The 13,850-nt window shown below is 32.8% G+C and overlaps 1 protein-coding gene across 1 annotated transcript in view; it reads left to right on the top strand.

Annotated features, from left to right (window-relative positions):
- The first annotated feature begins 1,113 nt into the window (after nucleotides 1-1,113).
- Nucleotides 1,114-13,850, top strand: part of LOC123531919 (uncharacterized) — a 69,277-nt gene continuing 56,540 nt past the window's right edge. Inside the window, exon 1 of the mRNA XM_053518162.1 lies at nucleotides 1,114-1,221. The gene's annotated coding sequence lies outside the window, so the exon portion shown is untranslated. The remainder of the gene's footprint in view (nucleotides 1,222-13,850) is intronic.

Raw genomic sequence — 13,850 nt, forward strand, 5'->3', positions numbered from 1 at the left:
TTTTACCAAACTAAAATTTATGACATATTGAAAAATTTGATTTTGTGGGGCTATTTCCTACACGGGGCCGTGTCCTACACACATTACTTTGAACCGCTTCATTACAGCTATACAAAACAAGAAAGTTAAAAGTTATGTACCCTCTACTTATCATTCAAAGACATATTTACACTGGTAAAATATAAATACTCAAACTTCACTGAAAGTAGGAAATCTGCATGGGAGCCGTGTCCTACACGCTTTATGTGGACAGCCCAACTGCTGCTTTTAACACCTCTTAGTCTTAGTTATATGTGTATATAGACCTTCAAACCCATTGAAATTCTTCAACGTCGGTTTGTGAGCTATATTTGATCACACTGCAAATTTTCAATTGCCAACCAATAGAAGAACGTTTTGTGTACGCATCACACAATATACCTTAAGCGCTGTATTTTTTTATTCTGTTACTTTCCAGGTTTTTTCCATATTCTGGTATTACCGTGACATTAACTGAATAACCAAAGACCAAAATTAGCGTTGTTTTGACCAAGATGTACAATTAAGGCGTCTTTGAATTTTAAGCATTTATAAAAAGTCCCTGCATAACACAATCGTGGGTCATTTTTAGAGGTATAAACACATCATAAAATGCCTGAATGTTGACCGATTCACTCCCCGTTTGTTGTGTTGGTTAATGAATTGCAGAAAGTTGTAATAAATCACCACAAAAGAAACCTTACTTCATGCTGTTCATCAGAATTACTATATAACATGCTCAGCCACCAATGTGTGCTCTTTATAATTGTGATATTGCCGTAATGCACATCTCTGAAAACTTTATTACAATAGTGCTTATATTCATACCATTTCCTAGGCAAAATATGTTTATTAAATTGAGACTTATGCTAAAATAACTGAAATAACGCCATCTTGGTTGGGCAACCAAGATAGGAAAATCAAAGTTTTAAAATACTTTAGGTGAAAATCTGACGTGTATTAAAACCGACTGTTTGATGTGTTTTAAACACGTGCAGGAATAGTTACATTTACAAGTAGGAGAATATCATAAATAACATAAAAAAGTTTACGAAGTACATGTATATTGTAAATTTTAATGCGTTTACTGACATAAGTGTTTAAGCGATTCTTTTTTCTATAAAAGCTTTGCTTCGTGAATTCTATTTTAATATACAGATTTCCATACAGGGAAGCATAAAGTATTCACTGAAAGTGTACAAGGTATGTCAGGTTCTTTTTATTTTTACTTAAATGAAGTAACACATAAGTAACTTATAGAAACTTTATACAATTTCCATTTTATCAAACTTCATCTACGATTTTTCCTGATATCGTGCTCATACGTGTAGACCTAAACTTACTCCGTCAAAGTTAAAAATAAAACTACATGCCGTCGGACTTGTTCTGTAACTGCATTTTGCTTGAAATTCAACTTTTTCAAAATCTGAATTTTGATCTTCGAGCTGGCTTGAACTTTTAGTCCAGCTTGAAATTCAACTTTTTTTTTAAAATCTGAATTTCGATCTTCGTGCTGGCTCGAAGTTTAGCCCCAGCTCGAAATTTAACTTTCTGAATATCTGAATTTCGATCTTCGAGCTGGCTCAAAATTCAACACACTCCAGTTCAATATTCAACTTTTTCAAAACTTGAATTTGGATCTTCAAGCTGGCTCAAAATTCAACTCCAGCTCAAAATTAAACTTTTTCAAAATCTGAATTTTGATCTTCGAACTGTCCAACTCCAAATTCAACTATTTCGAAATCTGAATATCGATCTTTGAGTTGGCTCGAAATTTAATCTCAGCTCGAAATTCAACTTTTTCAAATATTGAATTTCGATCTTAGAGCTGGCTCGAAATTCAAATTATTCAAAAACTGAATTTCGATCTTCGAGCTGGCTCGAAATTAAAGTCCAGCTCAAAATTCATTTAAAAAAAATCTGACATGGTCAGAAGAGCGAGAAAAGAAACGATAACCGTGAAAAATCTGAATTGTTTCATTCAATAGAAAATTATCATCTATTACCATAGACGGTTTGTGTCAGGGTTGAATTTTTGTATCAAGTCAATAAAATCAGATTTAAGTGATCTCGTGAATTAAGGAAGTCTTAGCGAAACTTTGAATTCCCCCCAGTTCACTGAAAATGTGAACGATAGCTATCAAGGAAGCAAATTAACCACAGAAACGTAAAGAATATACTTTTAACAATATAATCAAACTTTTTTTTCTGAACATGTAATCCTTCAAATTATTTTGTTTCATCGTTTACATACATTGGTTTTATACATTAGCTAATAAAAAGACGTTCTAATTTATTGTTGTCTGCATACCTCAGTGATATATATTTCTCCGCTGATAGTAAATTTGCATATGAATATGAACCACAGAATATACTATTGGGGTAAAGCATGTTCGCTATATATAATTTAAGATAATTATATGATTTTAGGTGACTTTAAGGCACATTTAGCCGGTTGCTGTATTATATTTTATATATGTATTTTACTGCTTATGCACTTGTCACGTTAATAACTTACTTATTATCAGCGGCATAATTCCACAAATCAATTAATTAACGCCTAAGAAAATAAGATTTAAATTTTTGAATTGCTTTTGCCGACAATTAAGGAAACGTAAATTCTAATCAAATGATCTGTTCACACATACTTAAAAGATATTTTTTGCCGATAGCGTTAATGTCACAGTGGCGCCTGAATTGAATTTACGGTGTTCAACGGATTCGAAAATAAATAATAGTATAATGTTCAAGCTTTCATAATGACATAAACTGGTCAATAATCTGTATTGAAAGACAGTTGACCCTCTCATGTTGATTCAAACAGTAGTTAACTATCTGCTGTCATGGGCATGAAAAGGATTAAAGTCATAAAATTGTTTACGGATCCGAATGAGGTAATAAATCATTAAAAAAAAAAAAAACTTGCGAATGCGAGAATGAAATTAATTTCGTATATATATGCTTGATGTTTTTTTTTCTTAAATGATGCATATAATTTTTATGTAACAATTATTATAACATTCTTTAACAGGATTGAAGCTACACTTCAGCCGAATTTGCATCCGTTTGTTTCATTTACCTTATACTTTCCTTCAATGTAAAATCGCAGTTTTCGATAGAAAAATCAAAACATATTATAATTCTGAAAACAATGTCGTCGCCGCCGCTGGATTCCTTTCCCCATCTCCCCCACAACACACATCTCCCCACCCCTTAATCCGCTCTTTAACGTTAAATTTCTCTCCCCCATCCCCCTCCCTGCCGTTTATTACCGCTTTTTTTTTCAATTTTATTTAAATGATTTTACATTCAGCCTGTCGAAAAATTGACAATTGCCTCCAAAAAATTATTATTTCATAACTTCGTTTTATTTTCTAAATTTCTTACAGCTTACTACAAAAGACAAACTAAAGTCAAAATAAGTTATGAAAAAGAAAACTGAAATAAAAAGTGGTGAAAACAGCAATAAGTAAATACCCATATAAAAGAACATAGCCTTCTTTCGAATTGCACAAAATTGCTCAGTTCCGAACAGGCGTCACTGCAATATGTTACATTGATTGACATGTGACCAATATCGGTCCCAAAAAGTTCAAAGTGCAATACCGCCTTTGCGGTGCTTGTGAATTACTTGTAATCAGAATTGAGGGTCCTCTAATTAGGACAACCTTGATGTAATCTTCCTTACCGGTATCAGTGTTGTAAGAAGGTATTCATTTATGCTATATGACTTTTGTATTTTTAAATGCGATTTCAGTTGATAACTTTTATGCGTAAATGTGAAAATAATAACTATGTTGATGTGTCTGTGTTTTTTTGTGTTTTCTTTTTCTTCCTTTTTGTCAGTGTTCGACTTTAAGACTTTGAATATGTTCAAATTATTTTTGAAAACAATTTTAATTAACGGTATCATTTAAAATAAGGATTTATTGCGGGAGGGAGTGGGGACATCTCTAACTCAAGCCCTACTTATCAAATTAATTCCATGTAGAAATCGGAATTCGTTAATATCGGGATGGCGGTTAAAAATGACACCCCATATGTAACATGACGGATGAAGCGGGCAAATCCCTCTCTTAAATCTACCTGTAAGTAAGACATCTATCTTACTTTTTAGCGATTCAAATCTACAAAGTTTGGCTAAAAATGGCCTGATGCGCAGTTTGGTCACAGTATGAACATTGGTAGAATGTGAGATTTTTTTTCAAAACTGATTTGAAAATAACAATTCAAGAAGAAAAAGATGCCGGAGTCTGAGTCCTCAAGATTTTTTGTGGGCAGCGAAGCGTGACCACAGATTTACCATACCACAAATTTACGGTCAAAATTTCTTATCCGAAACCGAAGAACAAGTAGTTCATTGTCCTCCATAAATTTTACGTGATTCAAGTCTGTTTAACTTTCAGAAAGCTTCTGAGATTCAACTTTATCAAAGAAATGCACTGCTTAAGTACAAATTTATCGTAATCTATATTTTATAACAAAAACAACGCGTATGAAAATGAGCATGCTTTCTTTGATTTTTTTTTTTTGCTGTCATTACCATCACACCAAGAAAGATTAACATAATTTATGCGACTTACCTTGAGTAAAGGGTTACAAACGCTTTTCAATTTTAAGTGTAAAAAATATTGCAAAAACAAACAATCCTCAAGTGTTTCCATAATAAAAGTCTTACAGTAATTAAGTTTGAAAAATATAGCGTTTCTTAACCGATACATTAAATCTGTACAAACAATAACTGCTCTCTTTTTTGTTACCTTTCGGTCTGGAGGCCGGTGCAGTTACATCTCACTGTCAATGAAAGTATCTTAGGATAATAAAAGAAATTATGAAACTATTATAGGAGGGTTTCTTTCAACTTGTTCAAAATTTAGCAAAAGGAATTTACCTTCTCTCTAATACATATTTATGTTAACTGGAGGGCTACATTGTTTATGACAAATATCAATTATCTGACAGGGAAAATTAAATTAAAACTCAGATGCACGTTTAAAGGGATTTTTTTTGTCTGCCGATATAGACTTTGTGTGAAAGAGAGATTTATGCGTCACGTGATCAGCATGATAAGATATGTCAACAAATCACCACTGAAACGATAATAAAATCCTCGATAATATCTGAAAAGAAACATAAAGGAAATGTCAAATACATGTATTCTGTTTAATTAAAGTTAGGCAAGCAGTATATATATGTGGTAGGGACCTATGGTGGCATAAACAACGCCCAGTCCGAGAAATAAGGTACTAGAAAGACGCCACCATAGGAATATCCAGAAGTGATGATGTTCAGTAAACATGCAGACGGCGACAGACAATGGTAAACAAACAACAGGTAAACAGGTAAATTTTAGGTAAAAACTCTAACACACAATTTAGACGTCACGTACACAGGATTCGCGTGTAAAACATTTATTAATTCATAGTTTTGCTTAAAACTTTCAGTATCGATAAAGAACACATATAGCTAGAATACTAGGGCATTTTTAGTACGATATTGTTCTATTTTTTAACCTGTCAAATGTGCATGCATTACACGCTCTGTGCATTCGATATTATAATATTCGACCCAACTTCGGTGCTATCCGTATGTTTTACGGAAAGAAATTTTGGTTAGGTGTCCACATTTCATTATTAGTATTGTAAGTGAAAGTCGTACTCGTATTTCGTATCTGTAGCTCAGTGGTTACATCACATGACTCTGATGCTGGAGATAGCTGGTTCGAGCCAATTAGGGGGAAAACATTTTTATTTTTCATTTTTAATATTTGTTTATATATGATTTATAAGACTCCGATGACAGCAGTACCGACACCGCGAGCGAAACTGAATGATGAATTAAGCTAGTTGTAAATTATATATATGAAATTTGTAATGTAGTAAAATGAACGGTGAATAAAAATAACATTAACATATATAAAAAAATGAGAAATTAAAAAAAAAAAAAGAGATAAAAATATTAAAAAATACTTGTGAAAATACAATGAAGGAAACATTGCATAAAAATGTACATGTACAAAGTGTTTCTTGAAATTTTTTTAAAAAAAAGGACACTGAACGGTTTCGATGTTAAGATCTCCAGGTTTCAAGCTATTGTCGATGACCACTGAGCTATCATGACTTGCGTACATTCGTATGCGCGTTTTCAATATAAGCCATTTTAATTGCTGGTTACTTTCCGTATACTATACGGAATGTACCGAATATGAACCGAAGATTAAAATATTCTGTGCACCGCCATGTAATCAATATGCATTTGACAGTTCAATAAAATAGTACAATACTAACATAAAAATAAGCTAAATTTCATAAAAACGGTCGAATTTTGATAAAATCAACTGTTAAATTTCATACAGCGCGATCGTAAATAATTTTTTTTTCTATATTAAGTAAAGTAATTAATACGGTATGATCATTAAATTTAGACTTTCGGCTAGAAAGTGCAAAAAACAGATCTGAAAACATTAAGTAGGCGTGACGTGTAATCTATAAATAACCTGTGTACTGACAACAAACATACGTATATAAATGGCTTTTATTAAAGGTGTTTTTAAAGTTTTTAAAAGTTTTAAGGTTAATAAAATAAAGTAGTAGAGTACAGACATAATTCATGGTTAGTTGCAGTTCTTCCCTAGCGTGTCATGTGTGTGAGTAAGAAAGGTAATCGCGGGTCTTACCGTGGATGATGTTGTTTAAAATAGTTAATTATATATTTCATAATCTATTCAATATTTTGGGAAGTTAGACAAAAATTCAGGTGGAAATAACAATTAAAACATTACAAAAACAATAAAGATACTCCAGCCAGCACCCAGATATGTTCTAAAACTTAACATCCGGGCCTTGAATTAAGGTCCCCTTTTTATTATATCATATAGATCTACTTCTTTGGAATAAATCCAGGCACCGACCTGTATTCGGGAACGGGTTTCAAAATTCAAATTTCGCTAGGCCTACGATTAATTACTTTGACTGGAAACAGTCATAACTACGCAGCGCAACGTTAACAAACAAAAACGAATAAAACAAAAACAAAACCAGTGAAACGCAGATGCGTATAGAAAGCGCAGCATTTGGGACGCTTTAGATCTTTATTATTCTATTGACGCTGAACAACCTTGGTATCTTGCGTAAGTCAGCAATAATTTATAACATAATCAAGCAATAAAGAGACAACATTGTTCAAATTACACATAATTCATTATTTATGAAAAGCCCGCCCGTTTAGCTCAGTAGAGAGAGCGTCGGTCTACGGATCGTGGGGTCGCGAGTTCGATCCTCGGGCTGGGCGTATGTTCTCCGTGACGATTTCATAAAAGACATTGTGTCTGAGATTATTCGTCCTCCACCTCTGATAATTCATGTGGGGAAGTTGACAGTTACTTGCGGAGAACAGGTTTGTACTGGTACAGAATCCAGGAACACTGGTTTGGTTAACTGCCCGCCGTTACATTACTGAAATACTGTTGAAAAACGGCGTTAAACCCAAAACAAACAAACAAAATTATTTATAAAAGCTAAGTTCTTGAGTGTATTTTCTTTTATGTTTAATAAAAAAAATCCAGCAATGATGAGATATGATTGTAAGAAAATTCTTGATTTATTAAAAAACAACAAAGAAAAAAAAAAACACTGTTGTATCTTATCACTTTGTTTGTTTAGCCCTAATTTAATAAAGCTTTATATATTGTATGTATTTCATTTCAAATCGAAGATAGAAACTTATGCTCACCACCTATTTTCTATTTTAATTGTTTGATAAGATATGAAGTAATAATCAAAAGAATCGTGAAAAACGAAGAGATCGCAGACGGTTAGATTATTTCATACACTGCCTCAATTCTTTTTATTAAGTATTTGAGAATGATATTTTCCATGATTTATTTCTTTAATTGCTAAATGAAATAAAACGACATATCTTAATAACACCCAATTCAAGGGTTATATATATAAATGATGTACAAACTTTTATAGAGGGACTGATTAAACATTAATGGGTATGTTGAATATTCTTTACTTTTATTAATCTATCTTTGACCTGCCTACTTAGCTCAACAGGAAGAGCGCAGATCTAAAGGTCCCAGCGTCGGGAGTTTGATCCTTGTACGAGGCGTATGTTCTCCGCAATGATTTAACATCGTCATGATATCTGTTTCATGAGTGAAAGTTGTCATTTACTTTCGGTGAAAACATGTATTTGTACTTGTACAGAATATAGGAACACTTGTTAACTGTCATCCGTAACATAAGTAAAATACTGCTTTGAAGACGGCGATGAAACCAAAAAAAAAGATCTATCTTTGTTATTTTTATCACAAATTGAACATCACTGTTGGCATATTTTCTGTAATATGTTTACTATGATTTCGCTTTTAAACTGATGAAATAAGTATCAAATATAGCGTCAAAATCGTACAAAGCCGTGAATCAAATGCGAAAATATATCTGAACAGAACAGAACATTTCATGTATCACCGTAGAATACTGAAAACCTAATATCATATGCAAATATAAATGTGTACGCATGTTAACAACTTTTCTCTTTTCTATATATTGGTATGAAAATAGAATCGCTTAATTCACAGTCAAGTCAAATGTTAGTTTTAATTTATAACTTTGTTAAGTATACTAAACTCGGGAACTAACTGAAGATATTTAACTAAAAAGGAAATATAACACTGTGTAATTTGTCCATTTCTTTACTGGCCTAATAAAACGTATAGGGACTATCTGTTTGAAATAATTCAAATTATCATTGCTATGTATAAGAAATAAATACGGTTTTATTTTAAAAATAGAGATGAAATACATGTACCCACGTCAAGTTGCAATACGTTTTGTTTATTGGATATAAACATCAATAGCTTACAAACGTGTAATATTTTCTCAAATAAGAAAGTTTGACATATATAGACACATTGTATAAATATAAAGAAATAACAATAATTTCCACTTCAACGTAGAAAACGGCAAAATTTGTAGTTTCCTATGCACCTAACACCCAAGTTGCACGTGCGAAATATGCACTTGAAAGAAGGGGACAAAGTTATTCAGAGATTGATGCCCACGGAGCGATGTACCCTGTTTTCATCTACGGAAGCCTGCACACTTCAGAATTTGTAACATTACATTTAAAAATCAAATGTTTTTAGGTGTCGCTTGAATAAGCAATAAACAGAACAGATAATGATCTTGAACAAGCAATACAATGAAGCAGTCGAGAAAAAAACATAATCATTCGTAATGTCTTGTTTACTTTAATAAAGAATAAAACATAAGCATTGTCTTTTTATTAATTCCCATTTTATTGCCGTTATTAAATGCCTCCTTTTTTCAAAGACACATGTGCTATTAAAGTGCGAAATATCCACTATCACCCCCGTAATTATCCATGAATGGTGTTAAAATTTTATTACAGTGAAAAGGTAATAAAAGTAACAAGCAAGGAACTATCTAATTAAGTAAGTTAGAGCTTACTCAAAAATTTATATCTATCACATCTGATTGAAATAAAAATCCCGATATGAAACTGTCAGTTTCTAAATTAATCTTCGCTTACGCTGTCAGTTTTGATTAACATGCTAGAAGATTGAAATACGGATAATTTACTCTCCATCTTTTCATTCAATAATATGTATAAATTGTTATTTAACCATATTAAAACACTTTGCTAAAGCGAACTGGTTAAAGAAAAGGTTGAGGAATCTTGCGTGTCAAGGTGTGTGCAAATAACAAAAATAAATCGCACATTTTTGACAGTTGAGGACTTTCCTCATCTAATACAAGGATCATATTTTGATGTACTTAAGAAAACAATTGGACAAATAATCAAGTTGACACTTTCTCTAAGTACAGACTATTTCATCTTTGTGTCTGCCTTTTTTCCCCAATAAAAGATCCCATATGTATCTACTTTTGTTTACCTCTGGTCCCTTCTTTCACGCATTTGTATTATTTTATGTATGAAACAAAAAGCCATCAAATATGATTAAAATAAAAAATGAAGTTATCAATTAATTATTAAAACGCGAAAGCCCATTGTTATCACTACCCCCTCCCGTTTATTCATATCAATGTTTTAATTTCATTTTTTTTTTATAGTGCCGTTTTAAAACAGACTCTGAGCGATCATGTTTCGAGGGACCCGGGTTCTATTTTTTTTGCGTAAAAGTTTGGAAACGGCATCGATCTTTCATATTCTATACTTCAGTGCATTCATATCACCCGCTTTTGTTTCAAGCTAGAGTTGAAAATGACAGCGATTAAGCGGCTATATCCAGCTATAATAACCACGTTATTCAAATTTGAAAAAAAAAGCATTTATACTGATATAAATGGTGCAAGTTTTATCTGAGTGTTAGATATGAATACAGGCAAATGCTGACAAAATCTTTATATCCTTAAACTTAAAAAATAAATAAATAAATATATATATTTTTTTGGAAAAGAATATATCAGAAAATATATTTTAAATAGGCAGTAGTTATATCCAATCCTTTTCTAGACTACAAGCTGATATTTAATTGTTGAAATATGACGAAAAGCTGGATGCGAAATGAAATCTTTAGCATACAATCTGTTTACCGTCAATGTTTAGAACGCAAAGACATGGCGTCGTCAAGCATAATGTTTGACGTTACGCTAGATGGCGCTGAATTACGCCAACGTTGTTATTTGGTATTTACAACCGGAAGCTGTATAAGGTATGGCGGACTTCCAAAATGGTAATTGCATTGTCAGTTAATTGGTCCAAAATGGTAATTGCATTGTCAGTTAATTGGTAAAGTGAAAGACTTTAATATACCTCTGAAAGTTGCACTCGCCTGCTCGGTGTAACATAAAATGGTTTAAATTGGTAATAGAGATGCTGTTCGAGTTATCAGATGGTAAAAATGTTTTCAGCACAAATTTTCCCATCATACATGTGAATAGTTGCATAATGGTGGATTCAAATAGTACTCAGGGATGTTTTTGCTCTGTAGAGCTATTTTTCTCATTTTCTTCGCATTAATTTTGCTGAAATCACATGACAGATCTATGCTTGACATTTAGATAGCATTTTCATAATAAAATAAAAACATGAAAATATTTTTCAAGACAATGTAAGTTACAGACATTTGAAATGAGTCTTTCAGCCATTGGAAATATGTCAGTTTTATATAGAATAAAGAATAGCCGCTATTTAGTGTGTTGTAACCTATAGGGGAACATTAAATCTGGGCAGATAAGTGTGGATATGGGCTACCTTGGTTAGAATTTGATAGAAAGTGACAGATTTATTGAATTTTGCTTTAAACATCAATAAAAAAATAAATAAAATATCACATTTTCAATGTTTTGGGTGTATTTTTTTAAAAAAAAATGCATATTTGTAGCCTAATGATTGCTAATTTCTAGCAGTCTGAGGTAAAGTTGAATATATTCAATAGTTTTAAAGTGTAATTTGCAGATCAGAGAAGAAAATGACAAAACAGGGCAAAACTAGGCTAAAGTAAGGATAACTGATTGAAAATTATGTAGCAAGAGCTATTTTGGCAAAATTTGACGCGATGTCTTACATTACTAAAAATGCCAGAAAACTGTTGGTATCAAGCTAAACCATTTGCATTTTTTCATGCATTTAGGTTGCTTGTATATTTCAAATGAAAACTGGCACAATCGTAGAGAAAAAGCTTTTTTTTATAGGCATACAAAACTTTAGAAACTGTTGGTATCAAGTTAAACCCTTGATTTTTTGCATGCATTTAGGTTGCTTGTACATTAATCTTAGAGAAAAAATAATATTATAGATATACAGACACTAAATAGGAAAATTGCGCGAAAAAAATGGAAGTCGCATAATGGTGGATTCAAGTAGTCCTCAGTTTTTTTTGTTTTTTTTTGCTCTGTAGAGCTAATTTCCTTATTTTCTTTGCAATTTTTATGCTGAAATCACATGACAGATCTATGCTTGACACGAAGGTAGCATTTTCATAATGTAATGAAATAATCACAGGACAGAATTGGTCATAGATACTTAGATAATACACCACCACTACAATTTGGGGTCTCATTTTTTAGCTGATTTTGCAGTTTGTGTGTTTGACTTGAAATAGTTTTCTTGCATCAAACATGACCCCAACTTTTCTTTTGATTTTCATTCAGCACTGACAATATTCTTCAAATAAATTATAAGTTATAGACATTCAAAATGGGCCCAGATGTACGCGGCAGATAATTGGAAATATACCAATTTTATATAGAATAAAGAAGAACAGCTATTTAGTGTGTTGTTACCTATAGAGCCTGTGATTTGACAAAACCTATTTTTGAAAGATTTCCTCCCTCAGTATTTATCAAAAGAAAGGAAGAACCGACTTTGTATAGAGCGAACAAATACATGCATGAATAGAAAAGTATTTGTCTATAAGAATGATGAAAAGATGTTACATGAATACGTTAGAGTCAAAAGTTGTCATTTCTGCAAAAATTTCGTTTTGTGTGTAAAGTGTTTGTATGCATCTGTAATCTTGAAATTGGTGCGTGGTTTTAGAGAAAGACCATAAAATTTTCAACGATAGAAATAAATTAAACAAGGCAGTCTGAAGGACAGCTAAATCCCCCGCCACTGTTATGGATAGTGAAAGGGTAAACCTTTGACCTTTAGCTGTGACCTTGACCTTGAACTGATATGGCTGACTCATAAATTCTGCACAACGTCTTGATGAGGTGATCATTTGACCCAAGTTTCATGAAAATCCTTCAAGGGGTTTAGGAGATACAGAGCTAAAATCTTTGACCTTGAGTTGTGACATTGACCTTGAGTTGACATGGCTGACTCATGAGCTTTTGATGAGATGATCATTTGACCAAAGTTTGATGAAAATCCTTCAAGGGATTTAGGAGATACAGAGTGGACACAAACTGTAAGGCTCAAACATTTGACCCTCAGTTGTGACCTTGACCTTGAGCCTGACTCATGGGTTCTGCACATTCTCTTGATGAGGTGATCATTTGACTCAATTTTGATGGAAATCCTTCAAGGGGTTTAGGAGATATAGAGCGGACACGAAATGGAAGGCTCAAACCTTTAACCTTAAGTTGTGACCTTGACCTTGAGCCGGCATGGCTGACTCATGAGTTCTGCACATTATCTTGATGAGGTGATCATTAATCCAAGTTTCATAATTATCCTTCAAGAGGTTTAAGAGACACAGAGCGGACACGAAATGGTAGGATCAGACCTTTGACCTTGTGTTGTGACCCTGACCTTGAGCCGACATGGCTGACTCATGGGTTCTGCACATCGTCTTGATGAGGTGATCATTTGACCCAAGTTGAATGAAAATCCTTCAAGGGGTTTAGGAGATACAGAGCGGACACACAATGTTACGGAAGGACGGACGGAGACCATTCCTATAACCCCCCACCACTTGTGGCGGGGGATTAATAAAGTCTAGACATTGATTTCTAAGTCCTTAAAATAGCCAAAAACGATTTTACAAATATGAAATTTATGACAGTTTTGTTAATATCAATAACAGAAATTTTATTTGTGATCCGCAAAGAATGACAACTCTTGCTTGATAAGAATTAAAAATTGTCGCCATTGAGTTCATACCAATCGTTGAAACGTAGAATCCTGTTGAGGAAACTGAGGTAGTATATCTATTTACTTGTTGTTATAAAATATTTTATTTTCTCTATGAACAGAATCCCACCATGTTTAACATATTTTTGTATAAAACTTCTATACTTAAGGAAACGCCAGAATATTTTTAGACCATTGATTATAGTAGCACATACCAGTCCTCGCAAAGCATTAGGAAGGCAATTTAAATGTGCAAAGGCGTC

The sequence above is a fragment of the Mercenaria mercenaria genome, chromosome 11 (genome assembly GCF_021730395.1).
Source record: "Mercenaria mercenaria strain notata chromosome 11, MADL_Memer_1, whole genome shotgun sequence".
NCBI classification, from domain to species: Eukaryota; Metazoa; Mollusca; class Bivalvia; order Venerida; family Veneridae; genus Mercenaria; species Mercenaria mercenaria.